Source organism: Pleurodeles waltl, chromosome 6, assembly GCF_031143425.1.
Source record: "Pleurodeles waltl isolate 20211129_DDA chromosome 6, aPleWal1.hap1.20221129, whole genome shotgun sequence".
Taxonomy (NCBI): domain Eukaryota; kingdom Metazoa; phylum Chordata; class Amphibia; order Caudata; family Salamandridae; genus Pleurodeles; species Pleurodeles waltl.
Genome location: NC_090445.1, coordinates 1,011,994,699 through 1,012,017,208, shown reverse-complemented (window position 1 = coordinate 1,012,017,208; position 22,510 = coordinate 1,011,994,699).

The window sequence follows — 22,510 nt, the reverse complement described above, 5'->3', positions numbered from 1 at the left end:
CGTCTGCAACACAGAAGGGGGATTTGTTTACACATATGGAACACTGGTCCCAGTACTGCGGGTCCAGATTTACTGGTACAATAACACAACTGCACTCAGTACTAAAAGATACACTGGCTTTTCCAACCGAAACTACACACCCGGTGTTACCAGGCCAGTGTCACTTTCAATAGTGGTGTAATACCAAATGCAATAAACGTGCATTGGCTTCTTTGAACTAATTCTCCAGGTCAAACCCAGGGTACTTTGGGCCATATGTACTAAAGCATTTTTCCATAGACAAAGAATGGGTAAAACCTCTTGCTACCATTACTTTGTTCCGACTTCTTAGTGCCACAATCCTCCAGCTTTCAGGTATGCCTTCTTTTTCTGTCTTGATGCCTCCCTGCCTTACGCCGATATCGTTCTACTTTACGTGCAACTTAGCGGTTCACGGTTTTACCGCATCCTTGACAGTTTTTATTTGCACACAGCCCATTCTCCTGTTTAAATCGTCTTGGTGTGCGCACTCAATTTCTGCTCTATCTCTAAATAGCGCTCTCTGACTGTGTACCATACCGCGCTGCCGACTTGCCTTATTTTAACTCTGATCCCACTACTGTTATTATTTCTCATTCGGCAATTACAAGTTTCCACGTTAACAGCGCAGCCCTACACACATGGGCTTCTTTAACTCTCACCTCGCTACCATTATTATTTCTTGTTCGTGAACTACTAGTTTCCACGCCGACAGCGTAGCCCTGCACACATGGGCTTGTTTCGACATGTTTTATAACTTTCTACCCGCATTGCTGTTACTGGTCGGCCTTCTTTGGTACTAGTATAACTTATCCTAGCTGTTCGTACCGCGCTGGGTTTTACCTTAGCTCTTTTTAATTAAGCAATTACCTGTTATCCATGGTCACAACTCATTACGCCATGACCACCTCACCATCTGAATAAGATCTTCCTTTCTAACTGATTAATTTTCGTACTCTACACCCCCACAGCTTGACCTGGAATCACACCAGATACTTATGTTCCTGTTTTCCTCTTTTAGGACTTATTCGCTAATTTCTTGTTCCCTTTCCCCTTTTCTCCGACATTACCATAGGTATTTGACCACAGGCTTATCAAGGCCTACCACTACTGCTCTTTCTTACGTGTCCATTTCCTTACCAAGGCACACTACCGATAGGTCCACTCCTAAAAGGTATGTTTTGTGTGACCTATTCCTTATATAAGATTTCCTCCTTCTCTATCTACGCACCGTTCATCTAGACTTCATCCTACCTCCCCCTTTTTTCTCTTTCATTCTTCACTTTAACTGTATACTGTTTCTTTGTGTATTCTAAGTCTTTGTTGTCTCTCCTACTAGTTCCAATTAACCTTCTGGAGCCCAGCTAACTGATCACGGGGCTCCCTCGTTACCTACCTTTGTCACGTACCATTCTGGCCGGACGGCCCAGGTATGATTTTCTTACTTAGTTCCTGCTACCCCTCTCTTCGGTCCACTCACCGGATTTACTCCTGTGCCCTTACCTATCCGTCTGTCGGATCTCTCTCTCAGCCCTTCTCCTCCCATCTACCTGTTACTTTTCACTATATAGACACGTGGATACCACTCCAGGATACTTCTGCACTTGTCCACCCTAAACTCTTTATGTATACCTCCCGGAACTATTGGTTCTGGGTCACATATTACTCAGCCACAGTGATTCACTCTCTTTCTCTTGCTCTGCACTTAGGGTCCCAATCACGTACCTTTATTTGCTGTGTTTTTCCAACATTCACTTACTCACCTTTCAAGGTCCACTGAGATCACACACAGATCACTGGGCTTTTTACCCAACTACTTGGAGTCTCTTCCACTTGTTCACCTATGAGCTCACGCTCAATTCCATACACTTTTGTTTGACAAAACATTAGACATTTTTCCATTTTTCTTTATCTCATTACTGTTTTGCAGCCTTGATAAAGTCACTTGTGTGACGAAACACGTGTTGGCTGTATCTCGTTGATGACACAATGGTCTCTACCATCTACAAATAAAGACAACATCTGCAAAACAAGACCTGGGACTCCAGTCTACTTTTCACTTCAACAATACACTATCAGGGATACTTATCCCTGTCACACTATTGGACTATATATTCTGTGTGCTGTGGCCATCTTGTTTAAATTTGTCTTTGGGTAGTTTGATACCCTTCTTTGTGCCTACCGGGTAGTAAGGCACTGGGCCAGGTTGCACCAGACCCTGCTTTCACTTTGATACCTTTCTAAATACTATTGTTTTACTGTTCAGATGTGCGGCGCCTTTCACCCTTACTACCCTTTTGTGTTTTCTCTGTCAATCTATCCTACGTCCCCACTCTGACTAATCTCAAACCCATTCTACTACTTTGATCTCCAAAAAAATCCTGCCTAAGTTCTTCCATCCTGGACCTCATCTACCTCACCCCAAACCTCAGTTTACTACTTTGATCTCCCAAACAACCCTACTAAATTCTTCCTCATTTATCTCACTTTTGACTCATCCAAAACCCCTTCTGCGACTGTGATCCCCTAACCCCTTTCCACAGACTCTTCCCTCCTTCATCTCTCCTTTACTCATCCCAAGCCTCATCCTATTACTATAAACTCCCAATTAACACTTCTGGATTCTTCCCTCCCCTATCCCTCCATTAATCTAGTCAATCCAACAAACAAACTCACATATGCTCTGCTCAAATTAACTCATACTAATACTAATACTGTAGTCATATTTCCCTATATTAATCCACCACTAATTCCTTTTGGGTTCCGGAGTAGCGTGCTACTCACCGAAAAAGTGATGCCTCGTCAGGGATAGTAAGGGCTAAATATATACAAGTACAATTAGATTTGGTGACCACATTAACCCCATTCCACTGAAATACCAGTTTTCCACCTGTGCTTTATTTTTTTTCCAGTCATTACTATAAGGACGTTAGCCCAAGTGGTTTACTTCATGCAAGCCAAGACTGCAAGTCCCGGAGTGCACTGACTGTTGAAGAAAAATCCATTAATTTTAACATTTTTTCCTAGTGACATGAAGTCGCCTGATTACTCAATATCATACAGACCTGTGAAATAGCCTCAAACCATGAGAGTAACTTTAATCAAGTTCCGGTTTTTAATTTAATTGTCTCAGCATTCTGCGACTTCCAGGCACATACTGGGAATGGGAAAAATGACTATACTGTTTAAAGAAATTATAATACAATGGCTGAAATATGAAGATATTTGGATAAATTGTGAATAAACTGGGTAGCTCTGAGAAAAATAGCACCTAATGTTAACATCTGAAAAAATAAGCCGAACCCATGGCCAGAACCTGTCAGGTCCCAGGTGAATGAATGATCCCACACAGTGCAAGGGAGCCTGCAGTTGGTGTGGATCTGCAAGTTATTCTGGTCTGAGTGGTGGCCCTAAGAGAATATGACGTCATGCACAGAAATCAAAACAAGATGTGAAATGCACTGTGGGTGCCGGGATGCGGAGGTGGAGCTGCAGGTAAATGAGTAGGAGTGGTGTGAGGTGAAGAGGGTAGCTACAGAGAGGTAGGTGAAAGGAACAGTGGCAACAAAGGAAGGGATCGGAGGTAGAGACAAGACAGAGAACAAGCTAATTTCAAAGCACCATGGCCACCATGAGAGTGAGCGCAAAGAAGAGACACAAAAGGAAAAAGAAGTTTGCTTGCAGTCAAACATACCAGCAATCATGCAATTATCCATGTAATGGGGTCGATGGCCCAGGCGGTAACAAAACTGCCCCAAGAAGGGACAAACGTAAAGCATTTACCAATGATAACAAAGGATTTTTGGGAAGGCAAGCCCATGAATGAGTGATAGTGATTGGCGTGCGGTGGGAGTGGTTAAAAGCCCATAGATAGATTACAACACATCTTGCGCGCTCAACCTAAAAAGGAGACAGAATATAAATCACCCATTAACTGGGCACCAGAAGTGCGTGTAATAAATAGCTGGTATTTCAAGCTTTTTTTTTTTTGTTGAAAATGATCACAAAGCAGCATCATGTACAAATAACAGCACAAGGGTAACATAAAAGCAGAGAAGAGATAAACAATAAAGCAAACATTGGGAATCATACATAAAATACAAATCGAAAGTTCTCAGCAATCACACATAGTAGTCCATATACCTTTGAGGCATTTGAAACCCTTAACACCCTTGGCCCTAGAAATAGCCAATTCCATTTTAAAAATCTGACAGAATAGAACCCACCACTTGGTTGCTGTTGGGAGTGAGGAATTGATCCAGGATTTAGAAATGTATAGTCCTGAATAATGATAGCGATTGATAAGACCATGGCATATCTAGAGCCGCAGTCAAGTTTGTAAGACAGCATAATCACTTTGACAGATACCTGAACATCATAACCTGTATGTAGGAAGAAAAGCTGGATCACACTAGACCAGAAAATCTGTAAAGTCAGACAGCCAGCAAACATATGAACAATGTCAGCTGCATGAAGACCATATGTTGGGAAGGAAGTCTGATCGTAGGCATGAATCATAACTCACTTACAAATTCTTTCAGTGGTGTAGTATACCATGCAGATAGTTATCAATTGTTGGAGATTAAGGGCCTCATTAGAGTGTGGCGGTCTGAGGACCACCACACTCATGTTGATGGTCAGACTGCCGCACTCTGGGCTGTCCGACTGCCCAATTAAAATCCAGGTGGGTGGACCCACCAGCAGACCGCTGTCCCCACAAGGACATGGTTCCTGATGAAGTGACGGCGGTCTGAGGTGTACTGAGTTGCCTGGCTGATTTCAACTCCCCTCACCGCCAGCCTTTCCATGGCGGTTTCACTGGCACTGAAAGGCTGGCATTCAAGGTGTGCTGGGAGACACATGGCATGGGCAGTACAGGGGCCCCCTTGCCCAGCACCTTAGGAAAGAGCACTGTCTGCATTAGACAGTGCACATTCCAAGGGTGCTGGTCGGCCCCCTCTCTGCTACAAGACAGCACTTGGCTCCTTTAAGGGAGTCAAGTGCTATCTCGTAGCACTGCTCTGGCCGGTCTGACCAGCAGGAGTGATCTATTACAATGTTCCTGCAGATCAAACAAGCTGGAACATTGTAACAGGGTGGGGGTGCCACTGCCATGGCAGGACGTTATCCCCACAAGTTTGGTGTTTCCGCGTTGGGACCGCCAAACTCGTAATGATGCCATCAAGCTAACAGAAAGAACCAAGCAATTAATCATATTAAAGGCATTCATGATTTATTCTGGGAGGATATCTCACTTAAGCCTGTTGCTCCATTTAGCAGACAACATGGGCAGGTCATTGGCTTTATGAGCAGAAAGGATCTTATATTGTGTCCCGGTCAATACTTCACCACTTGTAGTAAATAAATATGACAGGATATCTGAATCCTCCCCAATTGGAATATATGCCTCATTGAGCAAAAATCACAGATCTGCAAGCATTTAAAGAAAGACTGTTGCAAGTGATTGTGCAGTGTTTATAAAGTGGAAGACCATTAAAACCTACAATTGTCCAACCATTTTAAGTCAATAACTATACCGCTGCCCACTGCTTAGCCATAATGGAAAGAAAGATGGGAACGTTAGGATTCCCCCATATATGCATACAAATACATATCTGTATATATATATGTATATATATCCATACAGCCAGATATATATACACACACACTTAAATAATGGAGTAGAGTGTCCATCCAGAACCATCCTAGCCATAGGGTTCATACAAAGACTCTCAACTCGAGAAATGAATCTGCGGTCAATGGTAAAAGCAACCATTGCCTCTCGAAAGCCTACTCCATGTCTAGAAGTATTATACTGACCCCTTTACCTGTAGATTCTGTGATGTCAAAGAAAGGGACTGTTGGGTTTATATGATTAGTGTAATCCATACCAGGGACAAAACCATGTTGATGAGGTGACACCAAATACTGGACCAGAAGGGCCAGCCAAGAGGCTAACACTTAAGCATACATTTTCACATCAGAATTTATCAAAGAGATAGGGCGATCTGACTCTGTCTCCTAATGATATCGCTCTTGAGAACTAAAGCCTGAAGACAGTCAAGGCGAGGTAGGCTGGCTCCCCATACGTATTCCTCAATCTCAAACTGTCCAGTTATCTGTGATTGAAAAGATCCTTATAGAAATCGCTAAACTGCTTTCCAATGTCTTGGGTGCCATAATGTATCCTTTATACATTGTATTATATTTCTATGCTTTTCTTCAGGGAGTTGATGGGCTAATGCCCTGCATATGATCTCCGCATATTGGTACTGGACACCTTATTCCTATGATATTATGGAGCCACCGTATCCCTGAGCCAAGGATCTAACAAACAGTGTTATTTAACTACCTCAAAATAAACAGATACCTCCTCAGGGCTCTTATTCACAACTGCCGGGCATAAAGGTACACTAGTTCCTGTATACATCATCACAATTTGAATACCACAGATTTCTCTGATTTGTTTGAATCAAGAATTAACTGCTGTGTAATCTCCCGTATGTATACCTTCATTTCATCCCAAACAATAAATGGCGAAGCAGAGCCAGAATTCAGAGTAATAAGCTCCCTGAACAGATCAGACAGGCTAGTTTTATAAGCAGCATCAGAGACAATAAAACGGGGAAACGTAAAACAACACACCTCCTTGCCAGTAACAAGTAGCATCAAAGTCAACAGGACCGGATCATGATCTGTTATCTTGGGACACCTCGATATTGGCAAGTTAGATTAAACTGCCCGATGAAAGACAATTCTGGAATATTGCTTAAGAGGCAGAGAACGGCCATCACAGGATGTAGAGTCCACCATATGTCAACTGAGCCATGTACCTGAGAACTCTTGAGGTTATCTGTTCTAGTTTTGGTCAAATAAGGATGGCCAGTTTGGTTAGTAGTGTTGATTGCATAATTCATTACACAGTTGAAATCAGCAACAAGTAATGAATCGTCTGTCTAATCTAATTATTCTAAATTCAACCAGGCAAATAGCCCAGGTCGTCAATATTTGGATGTTCTACCGGCACAAACAGCAAGCTTCTTATTGGAGATAATTATCTGAACAATTGCACATCTATTGCTCGAGTCAGAAGAAGATTTAAGGTAATCAAGGTGACTAGAGAAGAGTATAACCACCGCAAGTATGGACATTTTTTGACTGGTACACGTAATGCTGTAGTCTAGCTAGCTTGAGAGAGACAAATGTTTGTATGCGCGGTGGGCGTTTGTCAGGCAGCACGTTGGGCCTATAGATAACTATCTATTCATTAACTGGCTGGCACTTAAGAGAGCGATAGAGACCAGTTATGTTCCAGCACATTAACTTAAGCTGAGACATAGTAAACTTTCTTAGCACAGAAGATACACAACTGACATTTAAGAGAAATCCTAAAAGCAAAGCTGATACTCACGTAACTAACACATTTTCCCCTGCTTCTTCCCCACCCCAACCCCAAATAAACCCAACCCAATATAAAGCCCTGGCCAAACATCAGATCTAAGCAATAACAGGGGGAAAAATTCACCCTCCTCTACAGCTGTCAGGTGATCAGACAGCATAAGTGTGTTCCTACCTGTTAGAAATTGGGTTCCTGGTTGGCAGAGGTATGCACCCTGTACAAGCAGGAACCACAATCCTAGTCAGGGCAAGTCAGATACACACCTTAAACTAACATGTGCTCCCCCTCTGGTAGATTAGGACAGAGCAGGCAGGCTTAACTTTGGGAACTAATGTGTAAAGTATTTGTGCAAAACTTTAAAATAGTAAAAGAGTGAAAATACCACACAAAAATAATCCACACAAGTTAGAACAATAGATCCTAACTTATTGAACAAAACAAGACCAAAAGGACACATATCCAAGAAGTAGAAATCAAGATATACATTTTAAAAGAATTTCTGCAATTGCAGTGCTTAGAAGCGTAAAGCGCCAAATGGACCCATCTGGTCATGCTAGACCGGGGTAAATCCAAAGTTCATACCAACCGGGATGGAGCACGGGCTAGCTACAGGGACCAAACTTGCCCCACTGAAGCAGTACATTGTTTGGAGGGTTGTAACAATGTCAAAGATCCGATGCTAGGAGCAGAGGAGAGGATACGAAGGCCAGTGCTTAATTTGAACTGGTGGTTGCCGGTGGGGGTCATGGGCACTTATTTTTGGGGGCTGGCACTTATTTTTCTTCTGCATGCAATTACTATGAGCAAAAGACACTAATAGGAAATAAGGAGGAAGACAAAGATGGAAGAACCTCACAAAGGAAGGAAGTAGAAAGCTGCAAGAGTGAGCTGAAGGGGCAGGGAGAGGCTGTAAATGGATTAAAGAGGTCCAAAACAGCTTTAGGAATACCCAGCCTCATTATTCTGTGCTTGACTATTTAATTGCAGCAGCCGCAAATTTCAGAGGAAAGCTTTGAGCACCTACACATTTTTATTTACAAATTAACCATTGGCGAAGTCCGTGCATTGGTTCTGATACACATAGTCAGAGGGTGCATCATTGTTCAGCTGCACAGTTGTCGATCTTCGAGCAGGGATGATGGTGATCCATCGCTGTTGAGGTGCGCAGCCAGCAATGCAAAGGTGATGTGCTGGGGCTGGTGGTGATGCGTCGATCCTGAGCTGCACAATCAGTGATGAAAAGTCCTTGTCCTCAGCCACAGAGGAAATGCATTGGCATTGAGGAAAGATGCAGGGGTCCAGTGATGGCAATGCATGGATTTTCTCAGAATACAGCTGCAGAACCTACTTCCAAGGGTCCAGGACTGGATATGCACCACTTGGCTGGATAGTACTCACAGTTGGCAGAGTCCAGTAGCTGCTGCAGTGGTAAGTGAAGCCTTTGAAGTTCCTGAGACTTCAAAACAGGATGGAAGCCAACAAGCCCTTGGAGCCACTTTGGTTCTAGGGACGTTAAGATTAAGGTCTAGTACTTCTCACTCCCAGGCAAAGAGGGCAGCAGGCAGTAGGGCAGGTTCAGCAAAGCAAGAGATCAGCACAGTCCAGCAGTGTCCAGCAGAGTTTTAGCAGAGTCCCTTTAGCAGCACAGCAGTCCTTCTTCCTGGCAGAATGTACTCAGGTCCAGCCGTGAACTGATTTGTGGGTCCAATACTTTTGTCTAGTTATGCCTTTGAATGGGGGGGGGCTTCAAAGAGAGGCCTTCAAAGTACATAAGGTCCCTTTTCTTCCTTCTTTGCCTCCAGACAAACTACAGGGGATTATACACCCCCTTTGTGAGGGTCAGGACCAAGCCTATTCAGGCGTATCAGGTGCTTCCTCCCATTCTGCCCAAGATGACCCATCAAAATGTTAATGGCCCATTAGGATGTGGATGGCCCATCAGGCACACCTATGCTCCCTTTGTGTGTGGCTGTCTAGAAGGAATTCACAAGAGCCCAGCTGTCACCTACCCAGACATGTATTCAGAGGCACGGAATAGTTAAAGTAAGAACATTCCAACTATCTAAAAGTGGCATTTTCAGACTTGCGACTTAAAGTTCAACTTCACCATAAATTGTAATTTTAAACTGTGAGTCCAGAAACACCAAACTCGAAATATCTATCTGGCCTCAATTGGAAATTACACTTATAAAATGTAATGAGGCAATCCCATAGTTAACAAATTGGAGAGATAGGCCTTGCAGCAGTGAAAAAGGAATGCAAGTGTTTCACTACATGGACATGTAAAATTAGACAGCACATGTCCAACTTTTTAAATACACAGCACCCTGCCCTCAGGGGCTCTCCAAAGCCTACCTTAAGGGTGACTTATATGACTTAAAAAGGAAGGTTTAGGCCTAGCAAGAAGGTTAACTTGCCAGGTCGACATTGTTGTTAAAAAATGCACACACAGGGTCTCCAATGGCAGGCTTGAGTCAAGGGCTACTGAAGTTGCTGTCACAATCAGTGCTGCAGGCCCTTTAGTAGCTTATACTTTACAGGCACCGGTAGTGCACTTTCCTAGGGACGTGTAATTTAATTAAATATGCTAATTGTAGATACGCTAATCTTACCATACTTTAGGTACAAAGCATACACACTTTAGCACTGGTTAGTGGTGGTAAAGTGCCCAGAGTCATACAGCCCAAAAAAACAAATTCAGCAAAAAGTAGAGGGAAAAGGCAAAAAGTCTGGGGATGACCCTGCAAAAAGGGTTAGGTCCAACACTACACCACGTTCCCACCGCCACCCCCACTAACCTAAGAAAGAAGAAAAGATAGATGAAAAGGAAAGCCCTTTGCAAAATGCAATAGAGGCATAATTCTGAATTGTTGGAGGATTAGCCTAAAAGGTGATGCGTACCTGACGACTAAGAGACCTTACCAAGTCCATTGCTACCAATGAGAGGGATAAAACAAAAATCTCAGCTAAGTGAAGTAAAGAAACATGAGACAGGAGCCTGACAACCCCATCATTGACTAAGAATTTGAGTCAGTTCGAGTTCATATAGCAAAACTGCATTCCTCGCAAATGAAAGATGGTGGCAGGCTAACCTTCCCCTGAGTGTGTTCTCCTCAGTGCTCTGTCCCTGCTGGCTGCTACTCGTACTCATCTAATGCCTTTTGCTGAGTACTTACCCATGCAAGTTTCACGGTTGTAGAAGAAAAATCCCTGAACAATAAAACTTACTTATCCTCAAGTATTCTTAGGCAGGCTTACCAGTTTCTGGTGGGCTCTTCTTCCTCACTGTGTCTTTATCTGGGTGGATATGGCTCTGTCAAAGGAGAGTGCATCCCATCAAAGGTGGGGGGACCGTCTCTCCACTTGTGCTCCCTCAGGAGCAGCTGCGCCCAGGTCTAGCTCCTGAGGTCTAGGTCTAGAGGCAATATGCATCCCAGATTGGGCGTCTGATCAGAAAGCTGCTTTCATCCGAGGCTGGGGCCAGTAATCTGCTCCAGGAGTGCTCAGAGGTCCATGTATTTGCTACCATAGGAGGGCATTATCACTTCACAGTTTGAAAAATGCACCTGCCACGTTTCAAAGGCTGGTGAATACAGTCCTCCAAGGTTTGGAAGCTTTTAGTGTAGCATATTTGGATGATATTACTTTAGCTCCACCTGGGATGATCACCTGGTCCACCTTTGGAAAGTTTTGGAGGCCCTGAAAAAGGCAGGCCTAACTATCAAGGCTTCAAAGTGCCAGATAGGGCAGGGGAAAGTGGTTTATCAGGGCCACCTGATAGGTAAAGAACAGATTGCACCACCTCAGGGGAAGATTCAGACCATTATGTACTGGGCTCCCCCTACTACTCAGTCCCAGGTCAGAGCCTTCTTAGGTCTCACTGGGTATTACAGGAGGTTCATTAAAAACTATGGCTCCATTGCAGCACTTCTTAATGACCATTAATGACCTCACCAGTAAGAAAATGCCTAAAAAGGTATTGTGGACAGCTAGCTGTCAAAAAGCTTTTGAGGAGCTTAAGCAGGCAATGTGCTCTGCACCTTTCTTAAAGAGCCCAAACTACTCCAAAAAAATCATTGTCCAAACAGATGCTTCTGAATTAGGGGTAGGGGCTGTGCTATCACAACTTAACTCAGAGGGCCAGGATCACCCTGTTGCTTTCATTAGCAGGAGGTTGACGCCTAGAGAAAAGCGATGATCTGCCATAGAGAGGGAGGCCTTTGCTGTGGTCTGGGCACTGACAAAGTTGAGACCCTACTTGTTTGGGACTCACTTCATTGTTCAGACAGATCACAAACCTCTATTATGGCTTAAACAAATGAAAGGTGAAAACCCTAAATTGTTGAGGTGGTCCATTTCCCTACAGGGGATGGACTATACAGTGGAACATAGACCTGGGAGTACCCAATCCAATGCAGATGAACTCACCCGATATTTCCACTTAGACAATGAAGACTCATCTGGGCACGGTTAGACTTATTGTCCCTCGTTTGAGGGGAGGGTTGTGTAGGAAAGTACCATCTTCCTTGGCATGTTACCCCCATTTTGTACCTGTATGTCAGTATGTTTTGCCTGTCACACTTGGATTCTGCTGGTCAGGACCCCAGTGCTCATAGTTTATGGCCTAATGTGTGGGTCTGTGTAGTGCTTAACTGTGTCACTGAGGGTCTGCTAATCAGAACCTCAGTGCTTATGCTCTCTCTGCTTTTAAACTTGCCACTGAAGGCTAGTGACTTAATTTACCAATTTAAATTGGCACACTGGACCCCCCTTATAAGTCCCTAGTATATGGTACCTCGGTACCCAGGGCATTGGGGTTCCAGGAGATCCATATGGGCTGCAGCATTTCTTTTGCCACCCATAGGGAGCTCAGACAAAACCCTTACACAGGACTGCCATTGCAGCCTGCGCGAAATAGTGCACACACTATTTCATAGCCATTTCCAATGCACTTAAGTAACTTATAAGTCACCTATATGTCTAACCTTCACTTGCTGAAGGTTAGGTGCAATGTTACTAAGTGTGAGGGCACCCTTGCACTAGCAAAGGTGCCCCCACATAGTTCAGGGCCATTTCCCTGGACTTTGAGAGTGCGGGGATGCCATTACATGCATGCACTACATATAGGTCAATACCTATATGTAGCCTCACAATGGTAACTCTGCATATGGCCATGTAACATGTCTAATATCATGGAATTGTCTCCCCATTCCAAATGTGGTATTGGGGGGGGGCAATCCCATGCATCCTGGGGGCTCCACCATGGACCCTAAGTACTGCCAAACCAGCTCCCTGAGGCTTGCGCTGCAACTACAGCTGCTTCCACCTCACAGACAGGGTTCTGCCCTCCTGGGGTCTGGGCAGCCCAGTCCCAGGAAGGCAGAACAAAGCATTTCCTCTGAGAGCAGGGGGTTACACCCTCTCCCTTTGGAAATAAGTGTTACAGGCTTGGGAGGGGTAGCCTCCCCCAGCCTCTGGATATGCTTTGAAGGGCACTGATGGTGCTCTCCTTGCATAAATAAGTCTACACCGGTTCAGGGACCCCTTGTTCCCTGCTCTGGCGTGAAACTGGACAAAGAAAAGGGGAGTGACCACTCCCCTGTCCATCACTACTCCAGGGGTGGTGCCCAGAGCTCCTCCAATGTGTCCCAGACTTCAGTCATCTTGCTTTGCAAGGTGTGGGGGCACTCTGTAGGACTCTGAGTGGCCAGTGCCAGCAGGTGACATCAGAGACCCCTCCTCATAGGTCCATACCTGATAAGGTAGCCAATCCCCCGCTCAGGGCTATTTAGGGTCTCTCCTGTGGGTTCTCTTCAGATTCTGCTTGCAAGTTTCCTTCAGGAATCCTCTGCAACTACTTCAGCATCCTCTGACCTTGGATCAACTGCAGCCTGCTCCAAGAAATGCTGTAACTGCAACAAAGTACCCACAAGGGATACTTTTCTTCTGCAACCTCAGCTCCAAGTTGTCAACTGGAACAGTTTACATGGTGTGCACTGGGGACTCCCTGTCTTCATCCTGCACCAGAAGGACCGAAGAAATTTCCCGTGGGGTGACGGAATCACTCCCCTGCTCCAGCAGGCACCTTTCAAGACGACGACCAGTACCCTTGGACTCCTCTCACAGCAACAAACGTGCTCCTAAGGACACAGCGGGTGGACATCATCAACCTAGACTGTCCTGAGGTCCTGCTAACGCAATTTGGAGGAACTAAGACCTTGCCTTCCCCGAGAGCAACGGTATCCCTGTGTACTGCGTTTTCTTCACAGCCTGGCCCAGGCCCCCAGCACTCCATCCTGTGACGCTCAACTCACTGAGTTGTTCTCCAGCAGCGTGGGACATTTTTGTTGTTGTGCTGCATCAACCACGTTTTGCATCTCCTTTGTCCCTGATCCTGCGATGCCAGGGGGTGCTGGCTGGCATCCTGAGGGCTCTCTTAAGTACTGAGACCCCCCTCTTCCTCCTCACACAGAGTTGAGGCCCCCAGGTCCCTTCTGGGTCCATCAGCGCCATTTTGATGCAAAACGCACTTTTGTTGTAACCAAGGCTTGTTGGTGACTTCCAACATGAAATCACATCTGCAACAATCTTCACGTCATGCGACATCCTCTGCATTATGCAGGAACCCACTGGCATCTTCCTAGGGTGCATGCCTGCAGTCTTCGAGTAAACCAGGGACTCTTCTTTTGCACCCTCTTCTGGGTTGGCAGGGGCTCCTGTCCTTCCTGGAACTTCTTTTGACTTCTGGACTTGGTCCCCTTCCTGTGCAGGACTTCAGGTCCAGGAATCCAGCAGTTGTTCTTTGCAGACTTGGTTGGTTGCTGCAAAATCCTAATCATGAGGTGTAGTGTGTCCTAAGGAAACTTGTAGTACTTTACTCCTGCTTTTCTGGGCTCTGTGGTGGGGTAATTTACTTACCTTTACTGTATTCTTACTCTCCCAGCGATTATGCACACACTACACTTGTCTAGGGGGGAATTTGTGATTCACATTCCACTTTCTTAGTATATGGTTTGTGTTGCCCCTAGACCCATTTTCTCCCATTGCATTCTATAGCATTTCCTATTGTTTGCATTGTTCTATGACTATTTACTTGTCTAATTTTGGTGTCTAGTGTATATATTGTGTATAATACTTACCATCAGAGGAGTATTGTCTCTATGACATTTTTGGTACTGAGTCACCCAAATAAATACCTTTATTTTTGGTAACAGTGAGTATTTTCTTTACTTGTGTATAAGTACTGTGTAACTATAGGTGGTACTGCATGAGCTTTGCATGTCTCCTAGTTCAGCCTAAGCTGCTCTGCTATAGCTACCTCAATCAGCCAAAGCTGCTAGAACACTACTACATTTCACTAATAAGGGATAACTGGACCTGGTATAAGATGTAAGTACCCAAGGTACCCACTACAAACCAAACCAGTCCAGCCTCCTACAAAAGCTATATGAAAAATCCAAGCCCCAATTACAACGCAAAAGCTCAAGCAAAAGCCTAACGACCTTGTTGACAATAAATAATCTGTGAGAAAAGAGGAACATTAGTTAGGGTGATGTAAGACCTTACCAAGTATGACTGTCACTTTTGCATTTCAGGTCCAGTCCGGGTTCTTTAATTTAAACCTCAGCTGAGTCCTGGTTAGCTGTTGCAAACTGCAGTCAGGCTTAACTCAGTGTAAAACAAGTGTAAAACATTGATTGTACCAAAATAGTTGATAAGAAAGAAACATAACACGATAGAAACCCCTCCCCAATGTATAAACATGGAGTTTATTTTTATCTTCAAATAAACACCAAAATGACAAAAATCAGATAACGTGAACCAGAGTTATGATTTTTATACATTTTTCACAGATCCCATCTTTTCATTCCAACGAGTTTAGAAAAAGTGTAAAAGTTTGTAAATTGTTAGTGTATACATTTTAAACTTGAGGGCCCGGTGCCAAGCCAACGTTTCTGGTGACCGCAAAGGAAGTCTAGGTCAGATGCTGGTGACAGGTTAGTCCCAATCACAAATTATCTTCACCCTTAGATACTTTTCTGGTTCTTTTTCTCATCAAAGGTGAGGTAGGCGAGGTGTGCAGCTTGAGACTGTACATGGGTACAGCATCGATGGGTGGGAGAAGTCCTAGAATTCCTGTGAAAGCCAGACATCTCAGTGGCATCCGAGGCTACCTACAAACCAGCAAGTAGCAGTGGTCTATGAGACTTGGACTATGGGCCTAGGAACTGTTATTTTTTACTTTAAGTTGGCAAGTTGCAGTTGCAAGTGAGGTGAGATGGAGCCTACTCCAACAATTGCCAAGGGCACAGGACCTGAGAGAGACCTCTTGGGGGCAAGAACTCAATCTCTCAGCCATACCAGCAGAGCCCACCGCAAGTCCAGGGTGAACTGGTCAGCTGGACATTTTGCAGGTGCAGGGCTGCTTTAGCCTTTGTAACCCTGAAGCTTAACAGAAGGCTAGCCAACTAGCCCTGGAGTCCACTCACTGGTCCTTTGCATGAGTGGGTGCAGGGCTAGACCGTGGGGTCTCTGTTCAAGGGTTCAACAGTAGGGTTAGCCCTTCTCTTTAGGAAGCCCTCTCTTGACTCAGTAGATGTAGCAGGTGCCGTCTTCGTCAAGGCAGCCTTTCTTGTTGAGTTCCACATGTTAAGCAGGTGCAGTCCTCCATCTTTTCTTTACAAATTTAACAGTGTTCTGTGACTGGAAGCCAGTGGTGCTACTTTTATACCAATTTCGAGTTTGTGGATGGGGTGGACCCACTGGCCAATAGGACTGCAACTCCTACAGGACCACAATACCCACTTTTACATCACTTCCTGTAGGGTTGGCACCAATCAATCTTGCAGTGCAGCTCTCTGGCCAAATCCAATATGATGAGACCCTTCTTCCCTGGGACAGAGACATGGGCACAACTCTGAGGTGTGTTCAGTATAATGAACCACTCATTCTAGGAAACCAGTTCTGCATCTGGAGGAGATGCCAGACTGTCTATCTACACAAAGGAGCAGATAAGCTAAGATGTGGCTCATATTTGCTTTTCAGGGCATGTAGCCCCTTTGAAGCTGTGTCCACTGCACCTGATCCATTCTGACAGGATGAGGTCACACCTCCTCCTTCCAAAAGACACTTTTCTTCCCTTCCTGGGAGTGCTTCATGCCTCTTAGCAAGAGGGCAGTAGACAGTCTTGGGTGAAAACTGCTGCAAATATTCAGCAGCGGCTACTAGAGGTTTGGGCAAGAAAGAGGCGAGTCTATAAAGTCATATTTGCATTACAGTGTAATTTAAATCAGACTTCAGTAATACAAGGTTTAATGTAATAATTCACTTAATACCTAGCAGTACTATATTCTGTAGTTTCAAATGAAAATTAGCACTTTGTGTGTGGCCTAATAAAACTTGATGTAAGCTAATGTGTCCACCTGCCTTGTTACAGTGAAAAAAACAATTTCAAGTTCAACATGCCCTTCCTTTTTAACATCCAGCACCCTGCCAGTACGCCATTAAAGCCTGCTTTTGGGGTGACTTACAAATATTTAAAAAAGAAGGTATAGGCATGGCAATGGGTTTACTTTGTCTTATCAAGTTTGCTACACTATTACGCTACATTGGTAGACCTGGAGCCATGTTTTCACTTTGTCACAACAGCAGTGGCATAATACACGTAGTAGTCTACTGGTGAAATTTAGCTTACTAGCCCTTGGTACTGTTTGTATTATATACAAGAGACTTATAGGTAAGGTAAAAATGGCAATCAGGGATAAGTTAATTGTACATACATTAAAAGGCATCAGAGCACATCCACTGGGACCTGATCAGTAGGGCCCAGGGCACTTTAAAGTAAAAAAATCAGCAGCACCAATCCAAAAATTTAGAGGGGGTGAACATGAAAATAGATCCATTTCCCTATTTGATTCATGTTCGGTACTCTATGTTGTCCGTATTTGTACACCATCACCCGCAAGGGTTTCTTAAAGCTGAGCAGGTGTGTGCGTGTGTGTGAGAATGCTTAGCCATACTGAGTGTAAGTTTGAGAACTGAAAAGACAGGTTTTCAACTTCTTGCAGAATTCAAGAAGAGAGGAGGAGCCTCTGATTTAGAGAGAGAGATATTTCACACTTTAGGAGCAATGTAAGAGAATGGTCATCCTCTTGATTTGGTTCTGTGTATGCGTGGGATGTGTGCAAGTAGGAGTACTGAGGAACAGGTGTGTCTGTGTGGTGGGTTGAAGGTGATGTGACTGTTCAGGTAAGTGGGGCCCAAGTTTTGCAGTGTCTTGAATGTGTGTGGAAGAGTTTGAAATGATCTTCCTGAAGTATGCTGCTACGTGGGTTCTGTGCGGAAGATTGAGTATGAGTCTGGCTGCTGGAATGTTTGTAGTGTTCTGGTGAGTTGCTTGATAATTCTGGCATACAGGATGTTCCTGTAGTCTAAGTTGCTCTAAGCTAAGGCGTGAATGATGTTTTTCTGATCCTTGAGAGTCAATCCTCAGCATCGCCATGGTGTGTAAGCAGGATCATTTATAATCATTGCATTGTGGGTCATGTCCCATTCCCAGTCAATGATAATTCTCAGGTTCCTGGCGTGAGTGCTGAGTGTGGGTATGAGTCCAAGTTCAGCAGACCACCAGTTGGAGTCCCACGGCAAGGTACTCTTGTTCACAGTCACTACTTCTGTCATGTCAATGGTGAGCTTGAGACAGTTTACTTTCATCCAGTTTGAGTTTTTGATCATGTAGGCAGCAAACATGTTTCTTGTGTTGGGGGTCATATCTGAAAGGAAAAGTATGAGTTGCCTAGTGCCAGCTTAGGAGAAGATGTTGAAGTCATGTGCATGTATGACATTGGTCAGAGGTATCATGTAAGTGTTGAAGCGGGTAGGGCTGAGCGATGAACCTTGAGGCACTCCACAAATGAGTTTGTGGGCTTTCGAGGAGTAAGGGACCAGGCTAACATTTTGTGTTCTATCCATTTGGAAAGAGCAGTGCTGCAGAGAGATGGTACTTGGATGTCAGTCTCATGCAGGTGCCTGATGAGGATGGGATGTGAGTCTATGTCAAATGATGCAGAGAGGTCCAGGAGAATGAAGAGTGTCATGTCTTCCCTGTTTTGATTCCTGTGAATGTTGTCTGTGGTAGCGAAGAGTGCTCTTTAGGCACTGTGATTGAGCTTGAATCTGGACTGTGTGTCATTGAGGAGCTGGTGGTTGCTGAGGTGGTTGGTGAGACAATGGTTGATTAGTTTCTCCAAGACCTAGCTGGGGATGGTAGGAGGGAAATGGGTCTGTAGTTGGAGAGCATGGCTGGGTCAGCAGATATTTTCTTTAGTTGGGGCCTGACAGTGACATGCTTCCAGGTATTTGAGAATGTGGCTGAGTGAATGGAGGCATTAAGGATGGGTATTAGTGCTTTGCTGATTGGTAGGAGTATTTTGGTGAGGGCATGGTGGGGGTAATGGGGGCTCTTGAGTGGGTGGTCTTCATAGTAGCGGAGGTTTCAACAGTGGTGATGGTGGGCTACAAGTTCAGGGTTTGTTCTTCAGCTGTGAAGGGAAGATGAGTTGAAACAGTGATGGGGTTTGATCAACAGAAAAACTTGCTATATCTGGATGGATGTGATTTTGAAACAGAAGAATTCTGGGAAATTGTTGCACAGGTCTTATAAGTGGTGATTTTGTTGTGGGCAGCAGGAGGCACAGTGACATCTTGGATGATGGCAAAGATTTCTTTGCTGCTGTTAGTGACTGTGTTGTTGTGGTCTGGGAGAACTATGCACTTGAAGTTCCCTATCTGCTGGTGGTCGCATCTAGGGGCAAATTTTAGGATGTCTTTATCTGTGGTGTATTCACTTGTTCTCCATTTGTGCTCCAATAGCTTGCAGTGGCACTTTGTCAGCCTGGGTTTCTCTGTGTAACGGCTAGCTTATGATGACCCTCTGCTGTTGAGTTGTGCTTGGGGGTTGACACATGCCATGATCCAGCTGTTGAGGTTCATGATGGCTTTGAATTAAAATTTATAATTTATAGAGCACAGCTGTCACTCCCATAGCACCATCCTGGCGCTGTGAAGGGAGTAAGCCTAGAAGGGGAACACATTCATGCAGAAAGATCTCATTGTGACAGGAGGATGAAGAATCACAAAATTAGGGAGTAGCAAAGGGAGTCAGGAATCCCAAAGATCCATGTCTTGGGCTTTTTTCTGAATGCTGCTTCTGAGCCTATGAAGCTTTAATCACTCAGGAGAGAGTTCTAGGCCTTAGTCCCTAAGAGAGTGAACAATTTGTCCACTCTCGTTCTTAGTCTAAAAAGAGCTGGTTTAAATATGTTGGTTTGGGAAGATCTCAAGGCTCTGCTAGGAGTATGGTGTAATAACATTCCAGTGAGGAATTGTAGAGCAGTTACATTCTATGCTTTTAAAGTTACAAGAGAGTTTTTTTAAAGTACTCTCTAGTGGAGGTTTGGAGATATTAAAGGGAAAATCAATTTGCAAATCTGTGACTGCAACAACTTTCCGAAAAAAAGACAAGCTCATGCAGGGAAATGTACATCTCTGATTGGCTTCAGCCGAGTCCCACAAAATAAGTCAAAACACACAAAAAAAAGGGACCAGAGGAGTATCACCTTGACCCCTTAGCTCTGGTGCTGTGGTCCCAGAGGGCCCCCCCCGCCAGAGCTAAAAAGCATTTGTTTTTTAATTTTCACCAAGATTTCTGGCAGATCTACGGATCTGGGTAAAAAAAAATTGAAAACAAAGCGCTGGCTCCTGCGCTTCTTCATGCTGAAGCCATGGGTGGGCCAAGTATCGGGGGCATCACTAATTAATACGGGGGTAGCTGGCCCCCCAACAGCCCGGGAGATCACCACCTCCCCGGGGCTCTACAGAAATACTATGAGGGGCACGTAGGACCCTTGCAGCCCTGGGGACCACCACCTCCCCGGGGGTTCATAAAAATATAGTGTGGGATGGTCTGCGTGGCCCACTCCACAGCTACACCACCTCCCCAAGGCATAACAAGAATATTATGTGAGGCTGCATGCCCCCACAGCCCCATGGACCACCACCTCCCTGGGGTATAACAGAATATGGTGCGGGGCACCATGCAGCCACCCCACAGCCACGGGAACCACCATCTCCCCAGAGGTTTAAAGAAAAGAATGAACAGGGTCCATTTTTGGCCCCAAGCCCTGAGGACCACCACCTCCCAGGGCTATACTCATTGGAGGGGGGCTGCCCGGCCGCACTCAAGGGGTCATAGATGGATCTGGGGACCGCTACCCCCCAAGGCCAGGTCCTGCTACATCCCAAGGTGTGAACCGCTGGGACATAGCTGTTGCTTTTGCTTGGTGGGAGCTGACAGCCATCACCAAGCAAAAGCAAACAAAGTCTGCTTTCTGACAGCGATAGCTGTCAAACAGCTCCTGCTGTCAGAAAGCAGAGTTTTTAACTGTCAACCCTGAATGCAAATATATGTGCAGGGAAGACAGATGAAAACATTCCTCCCACAAGCAGTGAGCTTCTATTGAAAGGAGCTCCCTGCTTCTGGGAGCAAAGCCAGCTCCTGCAGGACACAGGGAGCCGGCTACGGCCACGCGACCTTGAGGATTCCACCATGATTCTGTCCCTCTCTCTCTTTCTCTTCCATCATAGGATGGGAGAGAGAGAGAGAGAGAGAGAGAGCGAGAGAGAGAGAGAGAGAGAGAGAGATATTGTGATTCCATGATCTCTCCATGCAATGACTTCAAAGAGTTAGACTAGCAGGATGTGTGGTTACAGTTTTGATGCAGAACAGAGTCTCTTCTGACCTGCTGGTAAAGCTCTCGGCCTGTCACTGAGTAGGTTCATGGTTCAAAGCCTAGATTCTCAGTGGATCAGTTTATTCACTAGTGTTAAGCCTTCCTAGTAATGGAACATTCATGTCTCTTTCCTCTCAAAGTCTGTGGGCTGGTCTGGACAAAATACAATTGGGAGTGAGCTATGGCCTAATTGTTAAGTTCTCAAACCCTCACACTGACAGTTGAGGGTTCTACTCTAGTTGGGTCTGTGAACCTTTCCCTCCTTTAATTTCTTTTAAACATTAAATGTTTAAGGTTCATACTGAAAGGTGGTCTCATTCTTTTTAATTGCCAAATGCATTTTTCTTTTCAATTTGTCCAGAAATAGCTCATTTTCAGTTTCTTATCCATTGAAGTCTAAACAACTCTCTATGTGTCTCCTTCTCACTCTTTCTCTTTCAATCTCCTTCTCTCACTCACACACCCACTCAGACCCTTACGCACCCACTCACAGACCCACTCAGATCCTCACGCACGACCCACAGACCCACTCAGACCCTTGTGTACCCACAACCTGTTATAGTTAGCGTTATCTCAATTAACTATAACTCGTGCTATAAGGGAACTATAACTCGCACCCCAGATAGATATCCCTAAAAGTTTGCCTGACTAGTGTTAGAATAGTAAAGTTCACCTCCGAAATAAATGCACTTGCCCCAATGTTTGTTGGACTAGAGTTTGAATCCACATCTGTGTACTTTTCCCAATGTTTCATGGTCTCTAGTTCGAATATGTATGTATTTATGTATGTAAATATGTGCATGGTAATTATATAGCATTGTCCTAGCAAAAATGCAGTAGAACGCTATACATATTCAAAGACAAGCACAAAATCAAAAAGTAATGGAAAAGGAATTTGGGTTGTGGCCGGTTAATGCATTGTGATGTAGTGATCTTGAAAGAGGTAAGTCTTTAATTTGTTCCTAATTTGGAGCATTCTTCAGGGTCCTAAAGGATACCGGGATGTAGTTCCAGAGCCTAGGTGCATACCTAGAAAAGGCGTGCTGTCTTGATTTTTCTTTTTTACACTTCCTAATCTACAGTCTAATGGTGTCCTCATCTCAGGTGTGCTGAGAACCACCAGAGGCTGTGAGCTTGTCTGTAGGATAAGGCTGGGGTGTGATTGTCATCATAGGTTTCTGAATAATGCAGCTAGTTTTCAAGATGGCATGGCCCAACAAGGACAGCCAATGGTGTTCCTTAAGGATGGATGTGATCTCATCATATTTCAACAGGCCATAAATGAAATGTGCTTCAGTGTGTA